This window comes from Motacilla alba, chromosome 13, assembly GCF_015832195.1.
Source record: "Motacilla alba alba isolate MOTALB_02 chromosome 13, Motacilla_alba_V1.0_pri, whole genome shotgun sequence".
In the NCBI taxonomy this organism is placed as follows: Eukaryota; Metazoa; Chordata; class Aves; order Passeriformes; family Motacillidae; genus Motacilla; species Motacilla alba.
The window spans coordinates 10446865-10452929 of record NC_052028.1 but is presented as its reverse complement, the minus strand read 5'-3'; the positions used below and the strand labels follow the sequence as shown (position 1 = coordinate 10452929).

The following is a 6065-nucleotide window of genomic DNA, read 5'->3' as shown; positions in this document are numbered from 1 at the left end:
GAATTGAAACAGTGGAGAAACATTTTAAGTGATCTGGTCTGGATCATGAACCCTCCTTCAGCTTTTGGAACAGATTTTGTCCTAAATGCAGTAGATTAGAATTCAACTTTAGGGATGCCTGTCTCGGCATAGGCTGCTGACAGGATAGGGTATGCTATACACAAACTCTCAACCACAACTTTAGGCTGAACTTCATGAAAAAAATGTTCTATGAAATTAGGGCAGTAAAGATAGTAGGAGCAGGGCCAGTACACTTAAAAGTTGAAACGTCCTCAGGACAGAATGTAGATGCTGGCTGATAGAGATGCTCATCTTCATCAGAATATATTTTTATATTGTTTCCTTGTATTGAACTTTTAAAAGAATGTTAGAAGCAAATAATTTTTGCAAGATACCATAATTTATACCATGTCAGAGGAGCTTACCCCACATCCAGCAAGAGGGCTTCTTGTGATTTTTCAAGCAGCTTTGGCTTAGATTTTAAACCCCTCAGGTCTGTACCAAAGAGATGTGGTTCGTGATTACAACCATCTGTCTGTCAGCTAAGTGCATTCCCTTAGCCTGTGCTGATAGCCTGCCTAGTGGGAAAATACCACACCTTTGTTCAGGTCACAGGGAGCCAAGGCCACGCTGAGGCTGCAGGGCTGAAGTGGTGAATGCCACTGCCCTGGTTCCATGTCCACCTTCCTTTTGCAGCCTTTTGTGCGTGCAGCTGTGGCAGGTGACTGCAGAAATGCATCTGTGCTGAAGTGATGAGTTTACAGACCAGAACCTGAGAGTAAAATGAAATTTACAGCACTTTGCATGGTCTGTCAGGCTCAGCTGATGGACATAACCTGAATGCTCTGGATTATGTGTTTATAACTTCATTTTCTTGCAAGATTCACTGCCCATAACATCTGCTTTGCTTTCAAGCTGTAAAGACAACCCTTGCTTTCATCAAGCCTTGCTAAGAACGTGAATGACTGTCATCTCATTAGGACTTGTACATACATTTCCCTTTCCTTTCTCTTCTGTTTTTATTTCTCCAGTTCTCTTTTTTGCTTTGTTGAACCTGTCTCCTCATCCCCTACCACTGGCACTTTGTCAAGTGTTTTCCTGTTTCTGACTAATAGTGCTTTCTTTAAAGCCTTGCTCATTTCCAGCTGCCCATTTCTCCTCAATCCCCCTCTCAATCTCCCACCCTGGCAATTCCAAGCTGGCAGGGCTCTCTGGGATTCCCAGCTGTCCCATGTTAATGGCTGTTTGATTAAAACTGTGGTGTCCCATCCCCAAGAGCAGGATAACCATGTGGTTGTAGACTGCCTAAGCAGCCTGGTTTGAGAACTGTGACTGGCCACAGTAACAGAGTCATTCTTTATGCATCTAGACATCAAGGACTGAGAAATTTGAGAATATGGGTGGTTGTGATTACATTTTGTCTCACCAGGCCCCATCATGCCACAGGTAATTTTAAAGAATTCCTCTGGGCTGTGACTTGGGTTTTGGTCTTGCTTTTCACTCCCCACTCAAAGACTGTGGTTAATCAAAGAAAAGTACACACGGTAATTCTGCCTATATGACACATGTAGTGCTGAGAAGAAAAAAAAAAACTATCATTGTTTACCATTTTTGAATCCTGTAATTGCTATGTTTACTCATGGTGTTGACTGAAATTCCACTGAATTTTACTTGCATATGAGTGTTCTGATCTTGGGTCTAATTCTGCTGTTCTATCAGACTTGCAGTTTATGCCAAGCCCTGCCCTTGCTGTCTGTTCATGTGAGTTTTGTCCCATACCTATCTTCATTACCTCCTTCTTTTTCTTGGTCATCCTCTCCATTTCCTCATTATTTCCCTGTTGATTTTTCTAAACTCTCTTCTAAAAAAGAAAAAAAAAAAAAAGAGAGAGAGAGAGAGAGAAACAACATATGAAACTGCCATAAAACTTGGTGTAATTTCTGTTTCCCACATCCTATGCCTGTCTTGTCTAAGTTGATTGTATCTCAGGTCACAGAATGCCTACTCTACACCAAATACCACGTTATAGGAAACTTCTGTCTGAGTTAGTCTTTATGCACAGCATAAGTAAATACATTTTATTAATAATAATAACAACTATGCAAGTAATGCCATATATTTTAGTGATGGGACTGAATGTAATGGCTCAAAATAAGTATGGCAAAAAGGATTCCTTATGCTACATGGAATTAAGATGAATAGAAGATGTCTTTAAGTAGGAATTTACAATATATCTTTAAAAAGCATTGTTTAACCAATCGCCTCTTTTAATTTGTTAGATGAAAGATTTTTTATTGGTTTATTAATACATTCATTTCTTCATTGTGGTAGGATCACAGTGACTGTTTGTCTCTGAGCTTGGTGGCCTCAGGGATAATCCAAGCAATCATTTTGTTAAACATTATCTAGAACAATGAAGCAGCAAACACACACAAGTGTTGTTGCTCTAAAGTTTAGGTGAAAGCCTGATACCTATATGCAGTATTTATATAGAATATGTGTATATAGATGAGGAAGAGCTTTATAGTAAATAACTTGTCAGCCCCAACCTCTACAGGTGTTCAACAGGAGCTCATCCTGAGCCACAAGGTGGGATAAAGCAGGAAGGTGTTTATCTGAAAGGGCAGTTGTGGGATTCAGTTGTAGGGCTGCCAGGAAACAGGAGATGTCTTTACAGAGTGAAACAAAAGGTACATTGGGATGTTGAGCTGCGAGCTTGGAGAGAAGGGAGGAGAGTCAAGGACAGTGCTCACCAATGCTCCTGCAGAATAAGGAGAGAAACACAAGGGAAGAAGGGACTGACCAGCCAAGCTGAAACAGTGACTGGAGAAACAAAAACTGAGAAAAACTACAAAAACTAAGCTGAGACATGAGCTAGATATGCTAAATGTGACTGAAGGGCAAACAAGAGATTGGTTTAAGATGGATTGAGAAGCTTTCAGATAAGAGGAAGCAAAACCAAGTTTGATGGGGATTTAGGGTAGAACCCAACAAGAGACAAAGAGACGTGACTGGAGGAACCTGTGAGGTGACAAGAGGCACTTATACCAAAGGTACTTTTTTTCCTTCTTTTTTTTTTTTTTTAATGATAAAAGAGACAAGCATATCTCTGTGGGTGCTAGGCATCAGAGCAGACTGAATGCCTTAAACTGGGAACAAATGAAGGATTGAGTGTTGGGTAGATCGGGAAATGAAATGGGGTGAAGTTATCAGGGCAAGTGATGGAGTTACAGAAGACATGTTGATAAGCTTTTTGTTACTGCCACTTAGAGACTTGTAGACAGAGGAAGCATGAAGAGAATATTTTATCACTTTTATCTTTACAGAAAATGGTGAGATAACAAGTAGAGGAAAAAGACAGGAAGGCTTGACAAGGATTAAGCAGCAGCAATGAAAAGCTCACTGGGACTACAAGTGTGTAGATGAGCTGCAGAAGGAGAATTGTTTAGTTGTGAGAAGGCAGAAATGGAGGAGAGCAGGCATGTGGGAGAGGAAGTTGCCTTGATCACAGGATTTCCGTCACTCTGCACTGCAAGAGCGTGCATGGGTGGAGCAAGCAGTGAAGGTAAGCTGGTGCTGTGGGTAGGTATGACAGTTCATCATGAAAAGAAAGAAAGGAAAGAGAGCCCATGGTGGTTGAAAGTTGTATGAGAGGTATAGTTAGAACATTGCTACTGGAGCAAACACATTTTTCGGTACTTAACATCAAAATGCAAACAAAGCTAAAAAAAGTGCAAGTTTCATTTTTAATCAGTTTTACTAGTTGGTATTACTTCTTTAGCTTTTCTTCAGTTATTTTCATCATTCTGGTTTTCTTTCCTTTTTTTTAACAGTCTGCAAGGCATTAGTTTTTGCACCTTCTTGCACTATCAGAGGGCAAAGCTCTGAAATAATATTTTTCCTTAAACTGTTACTTATGTGGTGTTGCTGGGATGTATATGCACCTGCAGCCCCAATCTTTGGGTGGTATATTCCATGCCAGCTAAAAATAAGTGAGACAACTAAGGCTTGTTAAACCGCTTAACAGATAAGATACAGCAGCCAGGCTATGCCCTGAGAAGTGTTCAGAACCACAGTGCTTCATTGCATTGTAATTATAATTTTCCTTTTTTCTTTTGTTTCTTTTCCTAAAAGCACATCCCTGGCCTACAGATATTACGAAAGATGCTTCAGGCCAGCCTTTTAGTTAGCAGAAATATTATTTCAAGCTCTGTAAAGACAATGAACATAATGATATTAACGCATTGTTTTAAGGTCAGGTTTGTGGAATCCAAGGCTTTAGAGAAACCTTGGAGATTCTACTACTGTTGAACGGCTTTGTTAGGGAGCACATAATGTTATTTTCTCTTAATGTGTCGGGCCGCTTTAAATTTATGCTTCTGCATTATTAAACCATCGTGGGAAGTGCAGCTGGAGGAAACCCGGGTAATTGGCTGCAGCTCCAGATGCAGCCGCTCGCTCATTGGAGAGAGGAGGATTCTCCCCGCGCTAAAATTAGAGCATCCCCGCCCTGCAGAAATGCTTCTGGAAACAGCGAGCGGGAGCAGAGTGCCGCAGCCCGAGGAGCCGCCGGGGCCGGCGCCGTGCGGGCCCTGCTCCCGAGCTGCGAGCTGATCTGGGCTTCGTGTGCCCGGAAAAACAAATGCACGCAATAAAGGAACCGCAGGAGATTCACGTTCACAGTGAAACACGGATATTAAATTCAACGTTTCTTATGTAATAATAATTCCGAAGTGTTCATGCAGGCAGAGGAAGCCTTTGAACTGCTAAATTTAAGCAAGGGCTGTCAGACTTGGGCTCATTGACTTTGAAAAGAAATGACTTGCTGAATTAACTCGGAACTAAACTAAAAAAATGGTGGACTCTTCAGCATTTCTTAAAAAAATAAAACTTGTTTATCCGTTATCTCTGAGAAGTTGCAGTGTTTACAAGGTCTTCAAATAAATATTGGATAGGGTTAAAGAAACAAATGCCATGTGCCCGTGTTGGTGAAGGAAAGCCTGTATCTGAATTTGTCTTGTGCACTTGGAACCTTTATTTTTTAAGGTTATGGATAACAATATCAGTCTTTGGTTTTTAAATATATTTCAAGTTGGCTGCAAGGAAATACCTGCATATTTTTATTTCTTGTTTCTATATTATTCACATTACTAATAAAAAAGATTAAGGCAAAGTGGGTTTTACTTACACGAAAACCAGCTTTTGATGTAAATTTGCTATTTCCTCACCTAACCAAGGGCACACAGTGTCAGCACCTCTGGTTCCAAATCCTAGGGGATTTTTTGTCTTTCCTCCTTTGCCTTTTTCAGTCTGATGCCATTAAAATTTAACGCCGGCACACCTGTGCTTTCTCTCTGTCCCTTTGTCAGTGTCACCTCAAGGGTCTGAGCGCAATGTCCAGCTTTGGCTGAACTCAGCCGCGAGCCCCAGGCGTTGCAGCACCTCGGGTCCCAGAGTGTATGAGAAGGCGGTGAGGAGAGGGGACGAGGCGCGGGGCGAGAGAGGAGCAGGGCGGCGGAGGCAGCGCCGCAGTTATCGGGGCCGTTCCCCGGCCCACGCCCCGATAGCGCGGGGCCAGCTGGCCCGGCTCCAGCCGGGAGCGCCCGTAAACAAGGACGGGAGGTGACACCGGGGCACCCGCGCCCCGGCTGCCCGGCCACTGTGGGTCATGGTGGGTGGACAATGGCTGCTGCACAGCCAGTTCCTGCCGGCGGACTGCCCCCAGGGAGCCGGGGAAATAGGAGATGTGTAGGGAGCAAACGCACTGGCATCACGGCGCGGTAGAATTTGGGGAAAATCCCCAGAGAATGCGGCTCCCCAGCTCTGCTTAATGCCCAGCTCATGATGGTTTAATGCACAGAACGGTGAAGGTTTCCTATTCGTAACACCTTCTTGTCTTAAACGTGAAGTGGCACGGGGAGCCGCTGTAATTCTCTCGCAGTGCTGACAGCCACCATTAGAGAGCTGTGGACGGGGCAGTGCTCCGCCTGTGCCGGGAGCTCCCGCCCGTCCACAGGAAACCTGCCCACAAACGCTGATAAATGACCTGGAAAGGCGCCTGGCTT

General features: G+C 43.3%; 1 long non-coding RNA gene across 1 annotated transcript; it reads right to left on the bottom strand.

The window, feature by feature from the left end:
• Positions 1-1054: 1054 nt before the first annotated feature.
• On the bottom strand, positions 1055-5297 carry LOC119706545. Its single transcript, XR_005258569.1, has 2 exons — positions 5189-5297; positions 1055-1861 (listed from the first exon to the last, which is right to left on the bottom strand). It is a non-coding gene; the product is annotated as an uncharacterized LOC119706545 (long non-coding RNA).
• Between the last annotated feature and the right edge of the window lie 768 nt (positions 5298-6065).